General features: G+C 25.9%; 1 protein-coding gene and 1 long non-coding RNA gene across 7 annotated transcripts in view; one reads left to right on the top strand and one right to left on the bottom strand.

Moving 5' to 3' along the window:
* Positions 1-26,616, bottom strand: part of LOC124418683 — a 220,554-nt gene that overhangs the window by 107,998 nt on the left and 85,940 nt on the right. The window contains exon 3 of the long non-coding RNA XR_006940140.1: positions 9,708-9,717. This is a non-coding gene — a long non-coding RNA (uncharacterized LOC124418683). The remainder of the gene's footprint in view (positions 1-9,707; positions 9,718-26,616) is intronic.
* The window catches only part of LOC111680232 (probable WRKY transcription factor protein 1), a 70,203-nt gene that overhangs the window by 14,519 nt on the left and 29,068 nt on the right, over positions 1-26,616 (top strand). The gene's annotated exons all lie outside the window — the stretch shown is intronic.

Below are 26,616 nucleotides of genomic sequence, written 5' to 3'. Positions count from 1 at the left end.
AATAATGGTTTTAACACTTCATTAACCCTGTTGGTAAAAACAACTTCAAAAATTACTGCTGAAGTTTGAAAAACAATAAGTATATATTTTTATAACTAGTCTTTAATATTTTTTTGTCTTTGCTTTTCACTGCTTACTTTCAGAGTTATTTGCTGTATACGAGGTTATTTTGCTTTAAGTTTATTTGTTCATAGCAAGACACACCTATTTAATAATAACCCAACCAACAAACAAATTATCCAACAATCTACTAAACAAAACCACCAAACATTCAATACTCAAACCATTAAAGACAACCGCGACCTATCCGCAAAACAGCCATATTTTACTAACTAAGTAAATAATCACCCAGTAGTAAAAAAGGAGTCAAAATATCGATTTGAATTTTTTATATTTCTGTGATTATGTATTATCATTCTTAGAAATTTTTTATCCTTCTTACTCTGTATCCATGCTCTCTTAAAAACTTATTTCGGCTAATTGACTATTTACAAATATAAAGTGTAAGGACAATAACTTCAGCTACAACGGGTATTTACAAGTTATAGATAAAATTCGGAATTGCCACCCTAAACTGCAGGAATACAAATAGATATATACAAACAAAACTACAGACATATTCAAACAAAAGGACACATACAAACATATTTACATTTTCACCATCACACTCTTCAATTTGCCATGATAACAAACATTAATTCCAAACATAACTGACCTTGAAGCCATTAAAATATAGAAGGTTAAAATGTCAACATGCAAAGGTTATATCAAATAAAAACTACTAGCAACAGCAGAAATAATAACAACAAAAAAGAAAATGAAAGTTTTCATTTTATTGTTTTTGATATAAAACATGTGGAAAAAAAACTTTCTAATTTTTATAGTTCTCTATAGAGAATGGTTATTAAATCATTTTCAACTTGTTTAATATTCAATATTAAAGGGTGATTTAAACTAAAATATTTATCGGTGTAGGTCGCATTAAAATAACCTTTGATAAAGGTTCTGTAGTTGTAACCAAAAGTCAACTTTTTTACCTTGTTTAATTAGATAGTTCGGAATTTTGAATTTTTGTTAAACATATGTATGTACTTCCCCAGCAAAAACTTTCAATAAAGTATTATGAGTTAAAAAACTATTAATGTACTCTTTGTACTTATTTATTGGTATTTTAACTAATTATATTAATGTTATTTTTTAAAAGATTCTTACACCCACATTCTTATTCTAAGTATCAATGCTTGTGCTATGCTGACAAGTCATGTTGTGTAAAATTGAAATTTTTCGGTTTCCTTAATTTTGTCCGACTTTTTGAGACATATACAATTTTTACCAGTAAGTTAGTTTAATTTTTGAAGTAGATATTTGCATTGTGAAATTGCACTACATTTATTAATGACACCTCTACGTATACGTGTTAATGATTTATTGTTATTACAAATATTAAGTATACGCCTAATTGAAGATTTTTTTTGCGATTTTGATCACGAAGATGAAGTTTTTTTTGTTTTATATTTTCACAATCTTAGTTCCTTATAATATTTGTTTCATATGACTTTTATATCGTACTAGTGTTAGTTTGGAGGATAATAATATATACATCAAATCAGAAAAAGTACACCTATCCTTCTATATGGCCTGTTGTGCGCTCGTGTTGCTATGAGTTCCTAACTTTAACTGTCTGATTGCAGCTGCTCTTTTCTCTTTCTTAATTTAAACAAAAAAAAAAAAAAAATAAAATTGTTTCTACAACTTAATATGTATGGCCCTATTAAGTCGTTCTTGGCCTAAAAACACATTTGCCTGATGACTACTTCGTCATTTTATTTTTTCAAATTTTAACAGCAGGTAATAATTTGTGATAGCTAATATTTTATAATTCATACTTTTATTCTTCTTTAATAGTGGGTCGTTAGTTGGCTGGTTTTTTTTTCTGTGTTTTATTTTTCTCATATAAATTTTTCTGTAATAAATGTAAATTTTCAGTTCTTAATGTGTTTTTTTAGCCCATTAATTATATAAGTATGAGTGTGTTTAGTAGTGGTTGGTAGTTATAAACACTTTGCAGGCACGTGTCCTACATAGAATATGAGAACACAAACAAACACTTTTCCAAAGGAATATGACGGCTAAAAAAGAGTATAAAAAAATACAAATTAAGTATCAACACAAGGTTGTGCGCTGCAAAAAAAAGCTTTAATAAAAATTTATTTAATTTTGGGTAATTTAAGTTAGAAATGTAAAACGCAATAAAAATTAGGTTGTTAGAAAATTGTTTAACATTAAATAATAAAAATGCTAAAATTATTGCTTAGAATTAATTAAGTTCTATTAATTTTATAGATTTTTTATTATAAAATATATTTAAATTTATTTCAAATTATTAACCAAGCAACTAACTAATTATTTAAAACTAAAAATTAAAAAATCACAAAAGGAAAAACATTAAAAAAAAACTTTTTTAACATAAACTTTTTGTCAAACAAAAAGTTTCCTCACCATAAACGCCAAACCTTTTCAACATTTTTGCCATAAATTTTGATCTTACATTTCTGAAGAAGTATAACATTAAAAAGGTAATTTTAATATTTATTTTAACTTCTTAGAACAATTTTCCAAGAAATTGAACTAAATCTTTTAAGGAATTTTTCTATGCAAAATTTTAAATATTTAAACTAAATACTTACTGCAAGTACAAGAAATGTCTTTACAATTTCGTTTCTTTAATATAAATAAAATTTTATTGAAATTTCAAAACAACAGGAACAATCTTAAATCATCTATTTTAGGTTTGTAACAGTGAAAAAAAGACTTATGTTGTAGTTGTTGCGATGACTTATTTAAGTAGAGAACTTTTCAAACTAAAACTACAAAGATGTTTCGAAATTAATTATGTCTGGTAAGTTTATTTGAAAACAAAATTTTGTATAAAAAACAAATATTTATAAAAGAGGCGGACTTGTTTTATTTTATGCAGTATTTGGATTATGGTACCCTACTGTAAACATTTAATTTTATACAAGACTAGTAAATCAGTTACTAAAACCATAAGTATTTAAGTATAAAAAAAAAATTATCATATCAAGCTTGTCCGTACTTAACTGGCCTTCGCCTTGTGATTTTATAATTGTTGTCATTAAAGCAGTTTCATTCTTAACCTACTCTGAAATATGATGACTATTTGTGGTGTCAAAGACATTTTACACCATCAATTTTGGGCTTAAGTGTTATTGAAATTAAATATGACCTCTAAGTACAGAATGACCACAAATTTGAAGAGTTGCTACAATTCGTTGCAAACCATTGAGGACACTTTTTATTTTCTTCTACTTATGCTTCTTTCTTACATTCAAAATAAAACTGACAAGTACCTCAAAAATGCCAAAATTTGAAAGAATTAAATAAAAATAACAAAAATGTAAGGTTGAAGTTTTTCGAAGGTTTTCTTTCAGCAACAATAACTAGGTCTTTACAGTTGTATGTGAATGTTTCACTTTTTGCTACTTATGTAAATTGTGCGGAAATAAGGGATTATAAAACAATAGTGAAGTGAAAGAGAAAAAGGTATGATATTCAACAACAATTTTAAATAATGTTTACTTACATTGGCTATAAACTTTGTAAAAGAATATGTAAAGAAACGAACGAACTTTTACGGCACCTGTCTGCTGAGATTTTGAATAAGATTTTTGATTTAATTCTATTTACTTGTGTTATGTATAAACAAAGTGTTTTACAAAAGTAAAACTTGTACTTTTAATTTTATTTGCATGATGATAAAATAACTTTTAATAAAATTAATAAGTTACTTTACAATCAAAAATAACATTAAAATGTGATATAATTACCAAACAAGATTTCAAATTGTTTTAATTTTGGTAAAAGAAATTTTAATAATAAATGAAAAAGTTTTGCTTTTCTTTTCAAATTGAATATGCAATCAAAATTTATTATGAATTTTATGTCAAGTGCCTTGCTCTTTCTTACCATAATTGATTTTTTTTATTATATAAACTTTTTATAGTTAACTGATCCATAGGCAAATTAAGAAATCCATAATTACGAATTGCCTCTAGTCAAGAATATTGATTAAACTATAATCAAGAACAAGATAGTAAAATTTGTAGACTGATCTATATACCAGTCTATTGTTAAAACTATAGAATGGTCTGTAGTCAAGACTATAGGCTTTTCTATAAATGCGAAAAGTCCGATATAAATTTTATAGTCAAGATGGTTTTATAGTCAAGACTTCAGATTTGTATTACATTAGTCTATAATTATATTAAAAATGATTATAATCAGTCTAAAGCTATAGTCTTAGTACTTTTGTCATTAATGTAGAATTTAGATAATTTTCATCTTTCAATATTTAAACACACATTATCATTTGTTTTATTATTATTTAACTCTCTATAAAATGTCTAAACTGTTTAACACTTAAAATATTTTCATTCAAAGTGCCCAAACACTTAATTAGTAATACCTTTTACAATTCTGACTAAGAAAAAAAATTCATTAGACACTTTATTTATGTGCCAATTAGAAACATGGACAAATCTTTAACATTGTTTACTAATTGCATTGTAATTTTCTTTAATTAAAGGACAATTTTTTCAAAAGGGTTCAATACACTCTAGCCAACGAAAAGCAACCTTTAAAAAAATTGCCAACTCATTAATAATTTTATGAAAATTTGCTAAAATTAAGTTAGAAAAGAGGTCAGACTAAGAACAAAAAATTTAATTTCTCTTGTCGCAGTGTTAATTTCTCAAAAAGGCAGTAAACTAAATTTAATTAACACATTTTACGGTCTATATGACCAGACACAAAGACAGACTTTTTAATAGAAAGTCTAAGTAAATGTACAATGCATGTAACTAAAATCTAAAAACAACTGTCCTGAAAATATTTTTTTGATTTAATAGTTTCGGTTGTACAAAAACAAGTAAAACCAAAAAAATACTTTAAAGTTTCTTTAAATTCTTTGCGTGCATTTAATCATACAGTTGAAATCAACTAATTTACATTTTGTTTAATGTTAAAGGAACAACACATGCAACAACAACACTACACACAGAGTCATGTTGAGAGTGTGAGGAAAAATGAAAAATTTTAACTAAAACTATAGTGAAAAAAGTTTATCATAAAAGGGAATGAAAAAAATGTAGGTTGAACAGTTTCCAGACACATATACATTAGCATAGCCCATTAGTGAGAAAGAAAAAATTTCAACATCTAATATCAACTATTTCGAATTTTATTTACAGAAACATTTATCCAGATTTTTAACAAATAAAGAATTAGTCGTGTAATTTCCAAAAAAGGGTTTTTATCAAAATTTAAAATGGGTATATTTAAAATGGGTAAAGTAATTTTCTTTAAAAACGGAATTTATAGAAATTTTCCACAAAAAATTAATCAAAAATTTTTATAAACAAAATTTTCCATTAAAACGAAATTTTTCGTAAACTTCCTATAAAACAAAATATAGTGACACATTTAAAATACCTTTTTATACCTTACACCACCAGTAGTGGTGATAAAGGGTATATACAACTTTGTCATTCCGTGTGTAACACCAAGAAATATTCATCTGCAACAAAGTATATATATTCTGGGTCTTTATCAAATTCTGGGTCGCTTTAGCTTTGTCTCTTCATCTGTGTAAAACACGCTCACAATTAAACGATGCAATAGAAGGTCCCCTCCCAAAAATCATTTAAATGCACAAAACTCATTATATATTTAGGATATTTATACAAAAATTGGCAAAAATAACTCTTTTATATACGCAAAAGTAACTGCTTTTTACGTTCGCCCCACAATTGGTCATATCTCCCATATAAGATCCCCCTCCTCCCGAAAATAAAATTTAACGAAAATTTCCTGTAAAAAGAAAATTCATCTAAAAATTTCTGTAAGAAAATTTGGAAAATGTTTCTGTAAAAAAAATGTATATGAAATTTTCTTTAAAAACGATTTTCAAAAATAACGAATTTATCGAATATTTTTCATAAAAAGTAATTTTTTTTAATTTAAAATAAATATCATAAAATAGACAAATTATCAAAAATCTGGAGAAAATGTAAAATTATTATTTTTTTCTTGGGCACATCTAAAATTCCTTCATTCCATGTGTTATAATGATGTATACCGCAGCATGAACTCATTCTCCTGCACATTTAGACGTTTACAAATAAACATTCAGTCTACTTAAACTGAAATGAAATGTACATGCAAAACTTAACCTATCTGAATAAATACATAGACATTTTCTCCTTACAAGAGTTTATGTGAACATTAGGATCGCCCACAAAACTCGATACATTTTAAATTAAAATTATGGTTTATTTTATTTGACCCTTGTCTTGATTTTGTTGATATTGCAATTATATTACAATTAAAATATTTAAAATCAAGTTTTAAGAAATTGTCACTTTTGACTACTTTTTAAAAAGTGCTTAGTGGTACTTTTTGGGTAAATTTTTCGAATATCGAATATATTCGATAATAAACTTGAACCTTTTATAACTCACTAGGAAAAACTCAAAATCCTAAAATATTTTTTTCCCAAATTATCTCATATATACCTTTTCAAGTTTATTTTCTTTTCATAAATTATTTTTGACCCTATAAGGGCTAATAAAATATTATTTTTTAAGATATTGGTAAAAATTTATTTATTTTAAAAATGTTCTTTAGGGGAATAATCTACTTTTTAAATTTCAAAAACTGTCCATGTGTGCGACGTGTAAAATTTAATTATTACAGTGATTTATAATAAGGATATCTTAATAAAGGTGTGTAAGTATGATTCCTGAAAATAAACAAATGGAAAGATCATATATACAAACAAACATACATAAATATTTCTATGTTAAAATATTTGTTTGTAAATAGTTTGCTTTCTTTTGTTGCAAAAATGAAAATATCTACACACAAAACTACAACTGAATAAACATTTTTATACTTTGTACTAAATTCATGCAGGTATAGTAGGTAAGATAGAGAATTTTTAAACTTTTTTCCCTTTTGCAGACGTTTTACATGTACCTTGTGTGTGTGAAAACTGCATATGTCTGACATACATTTTCTAAGTAGTTGTTGCAACATGAGTTTTAGCTTAATTTATTCCTCAGTAAATTTTTTATCATAAGTACACTACAACACTATGTTAGAGGGAATTATTTGGAAAAAAGTTTAAATTAATAAGCCTATTATTTTCTGGTTTGCAAATAAGAAAAATTTAAATGTTAAAGTTAACGATTTTTTTGGAATTTTATTTTACTGGAATAATATGTCAATCAAACGTATATTTATTACTATTTTGAATAAAAAACTTTTTATATAATATATTCCATTTATAAAAACCTTTAAATAAGTTTTCTATTAAAAAATACTGCAATATACTAAAGTCTATCCTAAGCTCGACGGTCAATATATTAAATTTTTAATAAAACATTTAATTTTTATTTATATTGATAGAAAACTTTTAAGTAACTTTTTTCGATAATAAAATGTGATATATTTTCTGTTTATAGAAACATTTGGTTATGCTAATTTATATACAAATTTTCTAATAAAGTTTTTTTATAGAAAATGTTCGACAAAGAAAAATTTTTTTAAAAATCCTCTTCTTGAATAAAATTATCGAGCTGAATGTATTATATTTTAAACTCAGTGTGCTAGGCATAATTTCGCGAGAAATTTTTTTGAACTCATTCAGTTCTTTGGATATCATTCAGTTCTTAGGATCTTACTTCGACGAATGGCCGACAGTAGCAAAGAAAGGGCGCCAAAGCTTCATTGTCCTCTCTACATTTATCTTAATCTGCTTTTTCAATTTAGTATAGCTGTGCCCATAATCCAGTGTTTAAGCAAAATACGAATCATCGTTGTAACCTCATACTTGCTCATTTTGAGAAGACTTATTGCCTTGCCCTCATCAGGGTCACAGCAAAAGATCGTTGTGATTCTACCCACCGTTACGTTATTCCAAAAGACTTCATGTTAACTATATCAAGATTCTTTCACGTTGAATTGGTACCCATATGATATACATATTACCTTTGGGAGATTATTCAGATAAAGGTTTCATAAAATCCAATACGGCTTAAACTTTATCACCTGATTTATATATTAATTTTGATAAAGTTTCTTTTTAAAAAAAATTTCAATTAATTTTCTTTTTTCATTTAATTTTTTTTAAGTATTTAATCATTTGTAATACTTTTTCCAATTTATTGTGTATGTCAAGCATTCAATGAAAATTAGGAATAACTTTATTTTATTATGCACTTCAAAAGAACTTACAACAATGTCCGTGCAATTTTCGTAATCGTATTTTTTTTCCTAACAATACTTTTGTCATTACTTAAGTTTAAAAAATAAAAGCATAAAAACGAAAGAGAAAGGAAAAATATTGTTAAAAAACTTTTTGCACAACATAAACCATAACTTTTCATGTTCTTTTCTGAAAGTAAATAGTCAACGAATATAAATCTACAAATGAAAAGAGTGTGAAGTAAAAGATAACAAATTTTGAAAAAAGGAAAAATAATATTAAAAATTTTATATAAAAGCAGAAAAACTTGACGAAACTGTACAAGCACAAACAAACAAACAAAATAGAGAAAAAGTATAACAGGATTAATGAAAATCTTTCATACTTTCTAACAATGTATTTGAGTAAAATTTTCTAGAAAAAAAGAAAAATAATAATAAAAAAATTTTATGTGGTTTTTAAAATTTTTTCGTTTTTTTCACTTTTAACAAGTATTTTTTATTCATATTGCTTTTTCTTTCGGCTATTATTTGTGCTTCAGAGTTTTAGCATTAACAGCAAATAATATATAACTTTATTAGATTCAAGTTACATAAAAATTCCCTTTTTATTTTTATTTCGCTCAAACATAAAATGTTTAACAAACAAAAGAAAAACTTTGTGCAAGAAGTATGGCAAAAGAAATAATGAAACTTTTGAAGGCAGAAACTTAAAACAAAAACTTAATGTTTTCTGTTGCCACTGCTGATGTTAAATTGTTAAATGCTAACTTAAGCTCTGAAACCGTTTTATATAATTCCTATGAGAATTTATAACAATTTAACTGCGTCTAAAAAAACACACACTTACAATCTACAAACAAATGCATCTAAAATGTTGTATGTTCAACTCTATTTTAAGTTTTTTCTTCTTTAGTTTTGCTTTGTTTTATTCTCTCTCTCTCTCGACAATATTTAAAATATTGCATATTGCTGCAAAGTACTTACTTTTAGTGCTATACTTGTATAGCGATTATGACTATAACTTCATAAAAAATATACATGAAAAAACTTCAAAAATATAAAAGGAAATACTAAATAATACACTTTAATACTGGCCCGCAATATAGTTGTTATACATTCATATGTTTTGTGTTTTTATATTTGTTGGATTTTTCAGGCTATAGACTTTATTTTTCATGCGAAAAAGTAGCACTTATTCAGACAAAATACACCAAAAAAGGAAATGAGCCACAGCTAAAACACTTCTCAGAACAAAACTAAATAAACAACATATGTTTTGATAAAAAGAAGTAAAAAATTCTTGTCAGAGTAACCAGACTATATTGTTTCCTATAATGTAATGTTTCAGCTTCATCCTCAATTTAAGGTCATGTATCATTTTTAAAGATATTAATTTTAATTAAAATATGTGTACTTACAGCATAAGATCTGAAATAAAAAAGAAATACAAATGTATTAGAATTTTCTGTTTTTAAATTTAGTTACACATTAATTAAATATAATTAAACAATTGATACATTAAAAAAATTGATAAAGTTTTTAAGTGGGAAACCAAAATATGCAAATTCTTGTATTTTGTAGTGAGTTGTATTGGATCTTGATTAATATATTTACATGATCAAGAACAATTTAGGTATTTTAACATCAATTTGTTAGAGAATATTTTTCATGATTTTGTGGCATATTTTAGAGTTTTAATTCTTTTATTTATATTTATTTGTTTTTTTTTTAATCTTTTTAAAAATTCTAAACTGCTTGATTATATTTAATTAGCAAAAATATATATTTTTAAAAATGTTTTACAATTTGTTCATAGAGCTTAAAATAAGATACATTTAAAAAAGTGTAAAAACCGATAACTTTGTATTTCATTACATATATGAATTTTTGTTGTTTAAAGAAACTAGTAACGACAATTATTGAATTCTATGGCAACACCGTTAAAAATGACAATTTAAAACCTATTATCATAATTAGAAAACATTTATCAAGTAATCAGCGTTAAAGACATTTTCTGAAGGGGATCTTATATAAGGTCAATTACAAAGCGATCCTCGTAAAATTTGGTTAAGAGATTTAAGTTTACATAAGACTTATTTATGTAGAATTTCACCGTTATACTGCTTTATTAAACTAATTATGACTGTAACAAAAATATTAGAACTTGTTTACCCACGTAACGTATGATCAATATTTAACACAAAACAAATGCATAGTGAGTAATCATACGCATTGTAGTAAACATTTTTCTTATTTCATTCAAAAACCTTTTATTGATTGAATGATTTGTTAAAAATTCAAACCTTTAATTACTTAAACATGTTTAAGTACAAAATAGTCCGACAACCATCATTTAATAAAAAAGAGTCATATCTAAAAATCAAAATAAATCATTAAATCAAAACCGATCATTACGAAATTTAACGGAAATTTTGGGCTCATAACAAATTTCTTTCTATTAAAGAATTTTTTAATTTTTGATGAAAAAAGTAACATTTTTAAATTCGTTATTTTTAATGGTCACCAGAAATATCCAAAACCCATGGAAATTAAACCCCGACTCTTATTGGAGAATATAAAAAAAAGAAAAACTATATTTCTAAAGAATTTATATTTTTTTTCAAAAACTAAAACGCTATTCCCTTTAATTTTCACAACTAATACATTTACAAAAAACTACGTGTGTATAAAAAATACTTCATGTCATAAGAGAATGTAAAATACAATGTTTTGTTTTAGAACTGCATCGCAAGAGTGCTAAAATAGCATAAAAAATATATTTTAGGATGTAAAATGTAACACACACACAAAGATATTTGACAACGTTATTTTACTAGTAAATTGCATTTTTCTGCGTAAAATTATGCTGACATTACAATGAAGCCAGAAAACAAGAAAGTATGATGGGAAGCGTAAAATAAAAATATAAAATTTAAACAGAAATTGCTTTGAAGCCAATATGTTACTTTTGGGGATTTTCTTGTGATATTTTAATTAAAAGCAACATAAACTTGCAATTTTCTTTTGTTTTAAAACTACTCTTAAACTAGATTTTTGTTCATTAGAGTGAAATTTAAGTTTGAATTATAAAAAATATAATTAAAAATAAGAAAGTTACTAAAATATATATTAGCTCAGATGTGAGTAACTAATTTATGATAAGGAATATAACAGGGAGAATATTTTTTTATTTGAAAAGATTTTTAATAAACCCCGAAAATAAAAAGTAAAAACTCGTTTGTTTTTTGTATTTTTTAACTAATTGAATTTACTTCAAAGTATAAATTTATTATTAAGACTGTATGTTTAATTTTTATATATTTTAAATAAGGTAAGAATTTTATAAAAAAAACACTACAACATTTATAAAAGTTGTAGTCCCTGGGAATAATTACTCATACAAATACAATCTGGAAACTAAAGACATCCAGCAGGTGCAGGTTCATAAAACCAAAACAAATTTCCAGAAACTCTTACCTAACAACTGACCATGCTACAAACCTTTTTTTATTTTGTAATACTCCCAGCTTTTACAAAAGTGTTAAGCTGCTTAAAACACTTACAACATACAACAATAGCAACATCATTAAAAAAAGGAAACCGAAAAACTCTAAACATTTATTAAGAGGAAAAGGAAACTAAATGGGAAAAAGTGTAACACAACAACACTGTAGACTAATTTAAAGCAATAACAATAAATTAAAATAAACAACACTAAAAAACAAACTTGAAAAAAGCAACAAAATATGAGAAATTTTGAAAAAAAAGTTGTTGTTGGTAAAACTAAAGCGAAACAGAAAACTAAAATAGAATAATAATAAACTAAATGGTGTAAAGAAGTAGTTAAATAACAAAAGCAAAACTTTATTATAAAATTATACAACTATAAATTATAAATTGACCTAAATTTTAAAATGAACATGTACACGAACGAGACTTTAAAAGTAAAACACACAAACGAGCGCAGACGAATTTGTTCAATTTTTTAATAGATTATTATTTTATAAAAAATATTTCTTTTATAGAAAATTTTCGATAAGATTCCCTTTAAAATTTATTATTTTTAAAGGGAATCGAAATGTTTCTATTTGTAGAAAATAAAAAAAATGTAGAATGAAAATTTATAAAGAATTATCTTTCTATAGAAAATTATCGATAAATTTTCTTTCTACATAAATTTTTCGATAAATTTTTTTCTATAGTATATTTTTGATATTTTTTTTTTCTATAAATATATTTTCTTTCTATAGAAAATTTTCTTTCTATAGAAAATTTTTGGTAAATTTTCTTTCTATAGAAGTTTTTTGGTAAATTTTCTTTCTATAATAAATTCTATAAAAAAATTTCTGATAAATTTTTATATAAATTTTTGGATAAAATATCATTTGTAAGAAAATTTTTGATAAATTATCATTTTAAAATTTAAAATTTGATAAATTTTATTTTAGTATAAAACTTTTGTACAATTTCTTTAAGTATTTGTCCTATTTTCTTTTAATGGAAAATTTTATTAAATTTTCTTTTTAAAAAATATTTTAGTCAAACTTTCTTTCAATAGACAATTTACGTCATTCTTTTAGAATAATTTACAATAATTCTATTTTATATAGAATTTTCAATTAATTATATTTTTGATAAATTCTCTTTTACAGAGAATTGTTTAAATATTGTTTTGTTATAGAATAATTTTTATAAATGTTCTTATTTTATATCATAGTTTTCGATAAATTCTATTTATGTTTATAATTTTTTTCTCTTACAGAGAAATTAAAAATACTTTAGTATAGACAATTTTCTAAATTCTGTGTTTATAAAGATTTTTTTTAAGTTATAAATTAGAGATATTTCGAAAACATTTAATTAATTTTTGTGAACTATGAGTTTTTCCTTAACTTTTATAGTTGCAGCAATGTGTATTATTTAATATACATGAAATGTAAAACAAGTTGTGTAATTTAATTGCATACATATAGTAGAGCATCTATAGAAATTAACCAGTTTAAAAATATATGTATTTCTGCTTAGTTATATTATTGCTAATGCAACACTTCCACTTAATGCTCACTATAATTAAGTTGTTTATATAATGCAGCAGGTGGAAAAAACAGTAATATTTAATTAGCCACATTAAAAAAGTAAAAAAAATATATAAAAACATTAAGAAATAATGTCAATAATGAGTTAAATTAAGAATCAAACAAATGAGGGCGAACAAACCATGTGTCATTCATGCTTGAGTAAATCGAACAGAAACAATATCTAAATCTGTTGAAGACAATTTTCTATGAAGGCGAATAATAAGGTTTTTATAATTTTCAAAAGAAAATAAATTGCGAATATGTATGTGTATATGTACACACATACGTGATGATGAGTTGATATGACACGATGTGGAAGAAAAAGCAAATTTAGATTCGCACAGACATACCCAGTCAGAGGAAAGAAAAAAGTGTATCAGTTGTGAACAGTTCAAAGGTTGCACTTAAAGTTATTTGTCAATGTTCAAGGCTGGTTTTGTTATTTTTCCTTAGGAGGTAGACATGTGTGGGTGGTTATGTATTTAGCGAACTGTTTCTCTTCTGTCTGTTTAATATTGTCTGAATTGAGTCTGTTCAATTGTGTCAATAACAGTTATAGAAGCTTTATTGAAAATAGACTTATTTAATTGTGTTTAATGCGATTTAGCTTTCAAATGAAAAATTATATGCTTAAGACTTTATCAAAAGTGAGAACAAGTTTAATGTATTTTAATGTAAATCTTTAATTTTAATAAATTGGTATTAAAAAAGTGGTTTGAGTATTGTTTGCAACTTTTAAGTACTATTTTGCTAAATTATTGCCATAAAAGAGAGTTTTTCAAACATTTTTTATTTTGCAAATATTTTAACATGGCCCTAAAAATGGCAAACACAACATAAAAGTCTCAAGTACTAGAATAAAATCCACCATATGTTTATTTTCATTGCCTTTTCCGTTTTCATAAATATTTATAAAGAGAGGCTGGCACAAACGTCTGTAGTTTGGTTGCTGTTATTTTATATGACAGTGGTAATAATAATGACGTTCGTAATGTTGGTTGGCTAAATACGGTGATGTAAGTAGAGATTTAGTAGGTGTACAGTGGAAATGTTTAGGATTAACTATCGACATATATTTTCGTATATTTTCAATACAAAACATACTGACTTATGACAATTTATTGAAAAAGTTTATAAGGACACCTAAAACTAGTTAACACATTAAAGAAATGTTTAACTGTTTTACCTTTTCAGCCCCACTATTGTGGCGTGTAGAAAGCTAATTTAAACAATAAGGCGTATGAGTAATAATTTTTCGCATACAATGTAGATTTTATAGCAAGAAAAACAATAAACATATAAAAAATAAATGCTAAAAGTAAAAATTAACATGAGAACTTCTTAAGTATCAAGTAGGTACATACATATGTATATCTGCCTAAATGAATACGAAATTTAAACATCAAGTATAATAGAATGCAACAAACAATTTCGTAAGACTTAATAAAAATAAAATATTTTTAAAAGTAAATTAAAATTATGTCTTTAATTAATAAGAAAGACTCCAGTTGATTTATATCATATCTGTTAAGAGATCAGGTATGAGATCAGTGTTGACCAGCAATGTGATTTATTCTATTAACTCATAACTCATAAAAATCGATAATAATGCTAAAATTCTAATTTCTCTCTCATCATATTTGCAGAATTCATATTGAAATTCATAGTTGCTTTTAAAACACGTTCTGAAGTATTCTTCAAAAATTGCCTTTTTTAAAACAGATTTTGAATTATTAAACTTAAATACATTTGGTTCTTTTATCAACAAGGTATATATTGAAATCACCGAAAATTAGGGCATGTTTGAAAGCAACAATGTTTGTCTGAATGTTTCAAAAACAAATAAAATTCCAGTAGTTTTGCGATCATATGTATCCCTTAAATGGTATTTCTTAAAAATACATGTCATTCCATAATGATTTAAAATTATATATTTTAGTCCATAGTATCTAACAAATTGTGTACCCTTATAACATAATGTGATTTCTACGGGACAGTTACCGAAACTGCAGGAATACAAAAACAACAACGACAGCAGTAAAAAAACAACTGAAAGCTCGTTTAGCTGCTTTATGGCCTCATAAAAATTTAAATTCATTTTTAAACCATAATTTTCCTGTACACAGACGATTTTTTACATTTTGCTTACCGTTTTATTTTGGCATTTTTCTTACAAATATTAACATATAATCTACAATTTATAACTTAATACGAAATAGTACCACACACTGCGACTCAGCGAAAAGAACAAAATTGCGCTTACTTTCCTCTTCCTTTTGGTTTATGCTTTTTTTTCTTTAATTTAACAAATTATTTCCTTTAAGCTTTCCGCTTTAAGGAAAGTCTGAAGCAAGAAATCATAAGAAACATTAACCATATGTCGAGTTGATTTTTTCTTCTCATGCTTCCATCTTATATATTCTTTTAGATAAATTTTTTATAAGACTACTTTTCAGTTGGTGGCTGTTGATTCTTATCGATTTTAATTTACTTCAGTTTTTTTCTGAAGAAAAGTAATTTCAGGTGATTTTCCTTTTTTATTTGCTTGCTGATATTATTCCTGTTTTATTTTATGTTAAGTATATTTTGAAGATTAATAGAGTTTCGATTGATGTTGAAAAGAACAAGGAATTATTTTTGAAAGTTTACCCTATGGCAAAAAAAGGAGGAGTGCTATATTACAGTGTTTTTCATTTTTTTAATTAGAATTAGAATGACAAACTTATACTTATATAAATATGAGACATACAAACACCCTACAAACGCCTTACTAACTTGCTGACTTGCTAACTTGTTGACTTGCTGACTTACTAACTTACTATCTTACTAACTTCCTAAAGTACTAACCCACTAATTTATTCACAATTTTTTCTTAAATACAATTTGCTTTTAATTTCTGCAGACAGCCCTAATAACAAGGCTCTAAAAAATAAGTACATATAATGACTACAAAAGCGTAAAGTCCAGCATCGAAAATAAAAATACACAATCCTGTTCTAATTGCATTCTTTAGTAATTTATGATTTCAATTTTTCTTATAACTTTTGCTACAAATTGGCAAACCCTAAACAGTAAAAGTACATTTTCGTAACATCAAATAAAGAAACTTTTATGGGAGGTTTATTTCATTTTTTACTCATTCATTTATATCCTATCTTAAACAGAATAGCACAGTCTTTTATAACAACCATTCAGTGCACATTTTGATTTGCTGCAATAAAAGTGAATCAACGTTAAGAGTTTAAATTTTTTTTCTACACCTTGGACTTTCTGGTAAACAACACCAACTTGAGAAACTACTTATTATTTAACCAATTATAGTGGTTAAAAGTTATATGAATACTGCTTACATATTACAAGATATTAATAATGCGACAATTTGTTAAAAAAATCGTGTACACATGTACTTTTTTTTTAGCAAATTGTCGCATTATTGTTGTTTTATATCGCTTTGAATGAGAAAGCGATATAAAACGGTGTACTAGTAGTTGTTATATTTTTCTTTTTGTTCTTCCAGTAGTTAACTTTTAAAAAGATACAAATGGAAACGTAATATATAATTATGATATTATTTTCGTTGTCATTTTTATCTGTCTTTTGCTAAAAAGGTATATCGATTTTTATTAGATGATTTTGTTGATTTTTTTCAAAGAAATGTAATTGCTTAAGTGGTTGGTTTTATGTAAGACAATATTATTTTTTTAAATAGTTTGTATTGAATAAAAAATTTAATATTTGAAGAGATTTTTAACTTTTGAAAATAATATTCCTAAAGTACTAACCCACTAATTTATTCACAATTTTTTCTTAAATACAATTTGCTTTTAATTTCTGCAGACAGCCCTAATAACAAGGCTCTAAAAAATAAGTACATATAATGACTACAAAAGCGTAAAGTCCAGCATCGAAAATAAAAATACACAATCCTGTTCTAATTGCATTCTTTAGTAATTTATGATTTCAATTTTTCTTATAACTTTTGCTACAAATTGGCAAACCCTAAACAGTAAAAGTACATTTTCGTAACATCAAATAAAGAAACTTTTATGGGAGGTTTATTTCATTTTTTACTCATTCATTTATATCCTATCTTAAACAGAATAGCACAGTCTTTTATAACAACCATTCAGTGCACATTTTGATTTGCTGCAATAAAAGTGAATCAACGTTAAGAGTTTAAATTTTTTTTCTACACCTTGGACTTTCTGGTAAACAACACCAACTTGAGAAACTACTTATTATTTAACCAATTATAGTGGTTAAAAGTTATATGAATACTGCTTACATATTACAAGATATTAATAATGCGACAATTTGTTAAAAAAATCGTGTACACATGTACTTTTTTTTTAGCAAATTGTCGCATTATTGTTGTTTTATATCGCTTTGAATGAGAAAGCGATATAAAACGGTGTACTAGTAGTTGTTATATTTTTCTTTTTGTTCTTCCAGTAGTTAACTTTTAAAAAGATACAAATGGAAACGTAATATATAATTATGATATTATTTTCGTTGTCATTTTTATCTGTCTTTTGCTAAAAAGGTATATCGATTTTTATTAGATGATTTTGTTGATTTTTTTCAAAGAAATGTAATTGCTTAAGTGGTTGGTTTTATGTAAGACAATATTATTTTTTTAAATAGTTTGTATTGAATAAAAAATTTAATATTTGAAGAGATTTTTAACTTTTTTTAGGAATAAGGGGCACTTTAAATTTAATAATAATTCTAATTAATTGCATATGTTTAATTTCTTTGCAGGTATGTTAAAGATTGAATTTTAAGAAATATAAAGACTAAAGTTATTATTTAGTATTGATTTTAATAATGGATGAACAATTTCGCATATATTTATTCCATAGTATTTTTGAGAGACTGTACCCATTTACTTCTCTACTCATAAGTTACATTCTCTCATTACAATTAGTAATTAAAATGTATAAATAAAAATAACATAAAAAAATCAAAACAAATAAATGTAATTAAATTTAAATCTAATACCTTTCAATTTTAATTACCTATCTAAAAAATTTTATAACACCTTTTTTTCATTACAAACCTTTATATTTTCAAATTTTTTCCTAAAGAAAATATTTTAACATAAATTATTTGAATTCATTTAAAATTAATTATTTAATACTTAAAATTCCATTAGCTAAAATTTCTAATGAATTTTTAAATTCTTTTGTTATGGAAGTATTTTTTATCTATTAAATAAACATAATTAAACTTCTGGTATTTCAAAAAGCAGGAAAAAAACATTTATTGATTTAATTAATTACATTTTTACACCCACTGCCACAAATAGTAATTGCCAATATCGTAAAGCTTTATTAAGAAGCTTAAAAACAATAGAAGATTTAATTTAATAAAATAATCCCTGAAGCACACACACCACATCATAATAACACCAACCTTCACACTCAAAAAGTTACTTTCACGCACATTTTCATACAATCTAATAACATTTATTTACAATCTCTGTATGAAAGATAATCTTTTTGAAACAAACAACCAGACTACTAGTCATCTATCCATCCAATGCTGTGTCCATCAATTCTGGCCATTAATCGAATGTTTGAAGTTTCTTTCATTCAGTTATTCATTCATTTAATGCTATATTACTTCATACAGTTCAATTCAGTTGTACACTTGTTATAAAGATGTCCCTACGACAGATACCATCAAAAACAACTACAACTTCTGTGTTAAAGCAATAACATTGGGAGAAAGTTAAAGCTGTTTCATATTTTTAATAACTTAATAGTCCTGTCAGTCTTGCATAGAGAAAAATACTAAAACAAACCTCTGCCATACTCATCCACAAGAAACAGGACTCACCACAAACATACTTATTTACTGTCCATACACTATACATAGTATGGAAGAAAATAACTGTAGAGGAATTTATGGAGAAAAAAAGAAAATCAAAAGCATTGTGGAAATATTAAATTTACTACTCCTAGCCATGTTATCGTTGTTGTAAGAAAATACTTGTAATGTTGTTGCTGTTATTTGCTCACCATTTCTCTTTCTCTCGCTATCCTGTATACAACAATTTCCCTTTAGAATATTATTGATTAATCGTTAGATTTCTATATTTTTTGAGTTTGAAAGTTGCGTGTGACTTGTATATAACATTTATTATTGTTTTTTTTTTTTTTTTGCCATTGTATACATGTGCTTATTGTGGTAGTTACAATTTTGTACAGAAGAACAAAGTTATTTTGAACACAAAATAACTAATAAATTAATATTTTTATATAAAAATGTATTAACTTGGATATATGTACTAAAGGGTAAAGCGTTTGTAAAAAGTAATCTATAGTTGGACTCAACTGTAATTGAAGTATTAAGTAGTATGAAAGTTGTGGCAATTAAATAGGGTAGCTCAAGGATGATTATAGATTATAGAGGTTATTGAATTAATGTCTGTCAGTCATGTAAAAATTTAAAACGTGCGATTATACTTAAACGATTACATAGAGAAAGGATCGTTTAAGACAAAAACATAAGGAGAGAATATAGTTTTCATAATGTTATTTTGACAAGGAAGCAAAATCTGTTGAGTAAGTAGAGAGATTGAATATAGCTTCAAAATTCTTAACATAATATATATAAAATGATTTAAAATCGGTTGACTCGAAATGATAATTTTTTATAATTATCATGCCAAATCAAAATTTTTAAGGATATAATAAAAATTTATTGAAAGATGGTAATAGTCTATAGTGTAGTCTTTAGTCTAGTCCATAGTCTAGTCTATAGTCTAGTCTATAGTCTAGTCTATAGTCTAGTCTATAGTCTAGTCTATAGTCTAGTCTATAGTCTAGTCTATAGTCTAGTCTATAGTCTAGTCTATAGTCTAGTCTATAGTCTAGTCTATAGTCTAGTCTATAGTCTAGTCTATAGTCTAGTCTATAGTCTAGTCTATAGTCTAGTCTATAGTCTAGTCTATAGTCTAGTCTATAGTCTAGTCTATAGTCTAGTCTATAGTCTAGTCTATAGTCTAGTCTATAGTCTAGTCTATAGTCTAGTCAATAAATGGCTTCAAAGAAATATATGTTGGAAAACATATTTTAGCTGTAAACATTTTTAAAGGGATTAATGATTTGTATTGCCTTTAACATGAAAATTAAAAACTGTTTTGCAATTTGACTTTATTTAATGAGAATAATATGACTAGAACATATTTAAATAGAAAAAGATTTTATTTTACACATAATTTCCCATTATACAATTATATTTTTAACAAAACTGACCCCGTTTTAAAATTCCATCAATTATGGATATTTAAAACTAAATGGCTATTAGCAGCATTTATTGTCACTTAGAGAAATAGAATGAAATACTTACAGTGTTAAACAAACACAAAATGTATAATACTAGCATAATTTTATTTTCCTGTTTAAACTAACAAATTATCAAAAAAAAATGTTTCCAAGGAAACACAACACCTAGCACATGTCATTGTTAAAAATTCACAAGCCAAAGAATCCCTTAATTATGGCTACTGAAACTGTTTTAAAATTTATTAACTTCAGAAAATAACAAAAACAACAAATAAACAAATACAAAATAGACAAAAATTAAAGTTGGTCATGGCCGGCCGCAGTAATTATGTTGAAAATGTTGATTATTAAAAAAAGAATTTAATTATTACCTTAATTCAGTAATTTGTTACGATTATGTGCGGGCAGGAGCTTAATATGGGCATATCCTTACAAATTTTGATAGAGAAATTTACCTCTAAATTAAAGTTATTTATGCAGAATATAATCGTAAAAGTGTTTATACGTGAATTTTGATTATCTTTGGACTTTGTATGGGGGACATGATTCCATGCTGATGGTTATTACACCCAATATTTTTAGGTGTTATAAACATCAGCGCAAATGCACAATACTTCCCTCAGTATAGTGGTGTAGCGTGTAATAAAAGTTGAAACATTTTGTGAGAACTTTTGAATTTTGAATTTAATGATTACAACTCAACATGACCGCTTTAACCAAACAAAATACCAGACCACAGGACATTCATGGTCGGCAGAAACAGCAGCAGGATGAGCAGCATAAAACAAAATTACTCTGTAAAGGAAATAAATTTAGCAAAAAGAAAAAAAAATATTAAACGACACAAAAAACTTTATACATTAATCATAAACAAAATAAAATTTATTTCAACTTGTCAAGTTTTAAGATGAAAAGAAAAGTATAGTGAAAAAGCCTGTTTTTTGTTACACACAAGAAAACAATAAAATATACATGAACTCGTGTAAAGTACTTACGTAAGTGTTTATGTATATGTCTGTCTGAGTTTTTCAAAGGGGGACATTTGGGCCTTGAAAGCCAACTGCTTTTTAGACCAAGCAACTTACACAAAAAAATGTCGAAAATAATGAAAGTCAAGGAAACGGAGCAATACATAATAAAAACTTGACAATACATAATAAAAACTTGACATCTGACTGTAGTTTTTGTTTGTTTTTATTTTTTTGTATACCAAGTTTCCTTTTGTTACTTTTTACGTTTCCATATCTTTTTTGTTATTAGGTCCTTATAAAATTGTATGTATTGTAGGTTTTTTTTTATTAGGATCAGCACATTGGCTTCGTGGATTGCGAGGGATATCTATAATTTTTTTTTTAATATTATACAAAGATTTTAAAATTTTAAGCATATGTATGCACTTCAAAATCGGTTTTTTCTAAATCCATTCATCACTTTCTGAAGACACTAAAAGTGGGGTCAATTAAGATGAATTTTCCCCTATGTATGAAATCACTTTTTTTAAGCAACTGCAGGGCATCAAATGGTAGAAAATATTTGCCTATATATGTACATTCCTTTTTATATTATTCTACACGTATCTTGAAAGTTTCATTCATGGTCTAAGGACAATGTCGATGGTGTTATGACTTGAATAATTCACACAAATTCTCTTGTGACTGTCAAACATATCGCCCTATGAAAAAGGTACGTGAGAATGAATGACCAAGGTGAAATTAAATATTTGATAGGATTTAAATAGTAAGAAAATAAAAATTTGTTATGTTGTAGTAGACTAAAAATTGATTAATCTATTGTTTTTGTATATCCTTCATCTTCGTGAGAATCCTTTAGGATTCGAATATTTAAAAATTAAAGAAGATTCTAATAATTTGGAGAAGCATGCTATTTAAAATTCAGCTTTAACCTTATATGTTGTTGTCCTAGATTTTATACAAATGAGAATGTTATCCCTTCAAAAAATGTCTTGAAGGCCAAAATTCATTTATCGATCATAATGAAATTATACATAAATAACTTTATTGACAACGTAAAACTACTAAAATTTAGAAAACACATATTAAACATACGCACTAGTGCAGAGTATGCTATACCTGACCATACATTCAGATTTGCTTTATCATTATTTTGTGCCAGAAATTTTAACAAAAAAAATCGCAATTAACGATATTTCTATCCTTTTTGCTTACTGGAAAAAATGTTGACAAACGGTAAACTAAACATGCATTTATTTAGGAAAAGGCCACCCTGCTGTTGAGATATTAACTCTGTTTTACAATTGTATATTTCAAGGTAAATTATCCACGAGACAAGCACGTAGTGAGAAGAAATCTACTAATACTAATACTCATGTATTTATTAAAATTGTCCCTGCAGTGTAGTGGGTGTATCCACAAATTGGAACTTTACTTCTTGATAACATAACCAGGCGTTTAAAGTGTTTTGGAATTATTATTATTATTCTTATGCAAAGTTCAACATAATGATAAAATATTTTAAAATATTTTGTGTCTAAAAGTCTTACATTTACTGCTCTAAAACTGCTGGATACTTATAGCTTTTGTATACCAACTTCTCAGAGTATTGCTACAAAATATAGATTTTACAACAATTCTATGACAGCTGTTATTCAATGAAAAAATAACAAGTCTTTTGAAAATAACAATAGAATATTTTGCTCACAATAATACACAAAAAAAGAACAAAATTGTAATAAGATTTCTACGCGGTTGTTTAACATTTGAATTTTATTTTTTTAAATAAAATTAGTAAGGGAAGCCTTTAAGTAATTTTTGAGAAAATAAATATTTGTCTTCATAACCATTTACAATAAATGTCGGAATTTGCAGACTCAAAGTGTCCTTATAATATAATAGAATAGTCACACGTTTTATTTATGTTATGACACTTTGTTCAATGACTAGGGTATAAACTTGCAACTCTTAAATGCAAAGCCCAACGCACTGTAAACTACCCCATCTGCTAGAGGGCTCCAGCTAAAACACTTAAATGACTTTTCAAGTTTTTAACTTGAATTTAAATATACAAACATTTCAAATATTTGAACATAAATTTTAGATTTATATGCTCATGATAACCAGAAAACCCCTGTACTAATTTGCATTAGTACATAGTTTTTTTATCCTTTTTTTGTTGCTGTTGTAGTAAATTCAAAACCACATCCCAGTAATACTTATTAGAAAAATTGTAAATGTAAAGAATTTACTAGACGTACATTACAATATACAATCTATTACTATTTACATTATAGTCTATGTATCTATGAGTATACATACATATGTATATGGGAAATTTCCGATAACAACTATTGACCAGACACAAAAACAAACACAGACAGTGGTAAATGTGCTGTGTTTGGTGGCGGAACCATAGGAACATACTATACTAAAACCACACAAAAATACAAATACACTAACACAACTTACTCAGCCACACACAAACATATTTGACAAAGATTTACGGACATTTGTAACTGAAACGTACGTTGAGAGATACAAAAATGAATTTATAGAGCTATTAAAGGTGTTCTCGTTCACATTCTCTCGGTGGTCAAAACAATGTTACAATTACAAGCACAGTAGGAAAGATTAAACAAAATACATTATAGAAAATATTATTTTTTTAGTTTTTTATGAAGGAATATAAAATTTTAAATTACCAATCATTTATGAGTTTTCACCTAAATTAAAGTAAAAGTATCGTTATTACTTTATTACCCCGTCCCACTGTACTCATTTACAGACAGTTAACGCATATATTGCAATATGCTGCTTAATATTCATATGAATACAAAAGGTTTTCCCATGCAAAAACTTACAGAAAGCAACGTATAACAAAAGTCCAATACAAATATTTGCAAAGGAAACGGCAACAAGCAAACAAAAAAAAAAAAAAATACTGCACGTAAAAATCACATAAATCGTCGTACACATATATTGTTGTTTAAAAAGCAGTTGGTAACCGGCATTTTAGTTGTTGCTATTGGAGTGTTTTTATTACTGGCCAATACAATAGTCTATGGGCTATTAAATCGTTGTTATGTTACTTCCTGAGACAATGCCTATAATATCCGTATAACAAACAAATACAAGTACATTCAATAACAACGACATCAAACAGCAAACAACAAAGTTTTATTGTTCCCCAAACTCAAACTTAAGCAACAAACCAAATATATTTGTAGTTGAAAAAATCATGTTGTAGTCAATATGCATACAACCAACAATGTACCGCAACAAAACAGAACTGAGCACTGGAGTAGTCGGCAAGACATGTAACACAACATTTTGTATTGAAACGTATTTTAAGGTAAAACTTATTCAATGTTGTTGAACAAACAAGAAGCTTAAAACATGGTTTTTATGAGGCACTTGTTAATGACATAACAAAAAATATCTCTTGTTTGTTGTCTTTAAAATTTTGATAAATTCGTAAATATTACAACCCAACCTCTGTTATTCTCTTATAGCATTGCCTCATTTGTTTTTCGTCGTCATCCCTCTTCTGTTAAACTTGTTTATTTTATCAATGGAATTTTACTACATTGTTCAGGTATTTTTCCTCTCTCTTTCAGAAATGTTGCAACTGCTTTTGTATTGAACATGGGTTTGTATGTTTTCTGTGTGTGTCTTTCTCATTTTCATTTTTATTGAACAACCAACTTTTGAAAATTACTTTACGTTGTGTTGTTTTATTGGTAATTTATTTCCTGAAGTGTAGTTGTGTAATCATCACTACTACTTTAATTTAACAGTTTATGTATTCAACGTATCTCATTTCAACTTAGATCTTGGTGAGGAGGAATTGTAACCAGAAAAACAGAAAAAGATTAATATTCACATTTTAAGATTCCCAAAGTAACTTTTCTCACTTAGTAACTTCTAACTTACTAACTTACTAACTTACTAACTTACTAACTTATTAACTTGCTAACTTACTAACTTACTAACTTACTAACTTACTAACTTACTAACTTACTAACTTACTAACTTACTAACTTACTAACTTACTAACTTACTAACTTACTAACTTACTAACTTACTAACTTACTAACTTACTAACTTACTAACTTACTAACTTACTAACTTACTAACTTACTAACTTACTAACTTACTAACTTACTAACTTACTAACTTACTAACTTACTAACTTAATAACTTACTAACTTACTAACATACTGACTTACTGACTTTTCTCCTCCATCAGTTATCGCTTAAACGGTAGTTATTTTCCGATTAAATAAATTTTGTATAAATAGACTCAAAAAAAATCAACTAGAATTTTAGAAATTTTATTTAAGAAATTAATTTCTTCGGACAGAAAGACAAGATTTCTTTACACTTACCCCTACCTAATACTTATATTATTCTTCCTAAATGTCACAAACATTTTTTTATTACATTTTGTATGGTGGCGAAAAAAGAAAAAAAGCGAATATTTTCTTGTTTGGCTTTCTCAAGAATATAAAATTCAACAACTTTTTTTATTGTCAAATTGGGTGGGAAATTGTAAAAGTGAGTTTTATTGACCAAGGAAAATGTTATAAAAATACGGTTTAGTAGATTATTTTATATTCTAAGCGCTATACAGCTGTAAATTTATTTATGTATGTCGGTCTGACTATGTGTTGAGGTTAAGTGTTAAGAATAATGTTAAATAAAAATAATGTGTTTTGTTTTACATCCGCCCATAAAGTCAATATAAATAAGAAAAAAATTAAACAAATGTCTTAAAATTAGAATTACTAAATTTTTTTATTTACCGTTTTTTGTTGGTTTTCTTGCTTGCTTACTTTTGTAGTTTGATATAAATTTGTAGTTTGATATAAATATGTATGAAAAGTTACTTTATTTTGGATTTTCTTTCTCTGAAAATAAAATCCCTAGAGGACTTTTTAAATTTAAGAATTTATAAACAATTTAATTATTTTGTTTAGGACA

Source organism: Lucilia cuprina, chromosome 3 (assembly GCF_022045245.1).
Source record: "Lucilia cuprina isolate Lc7/37 chromosome 3, ASM2204524v1, whole genome shotgun sequence".
In the NCBI taxonomy this organism is placed as follows: domain Eukaryota; kingdom Metazoa; phylum Arthropoda; class Insecta; order Diptera; family Calliphoridae; genus Lucilia; species Lucilia cuprina.
The sequence above is the reverse complement of the archived record's forward strand: the minus strand, read 5'-3'. Positions and strand labels throughout refer to the sequence as shown.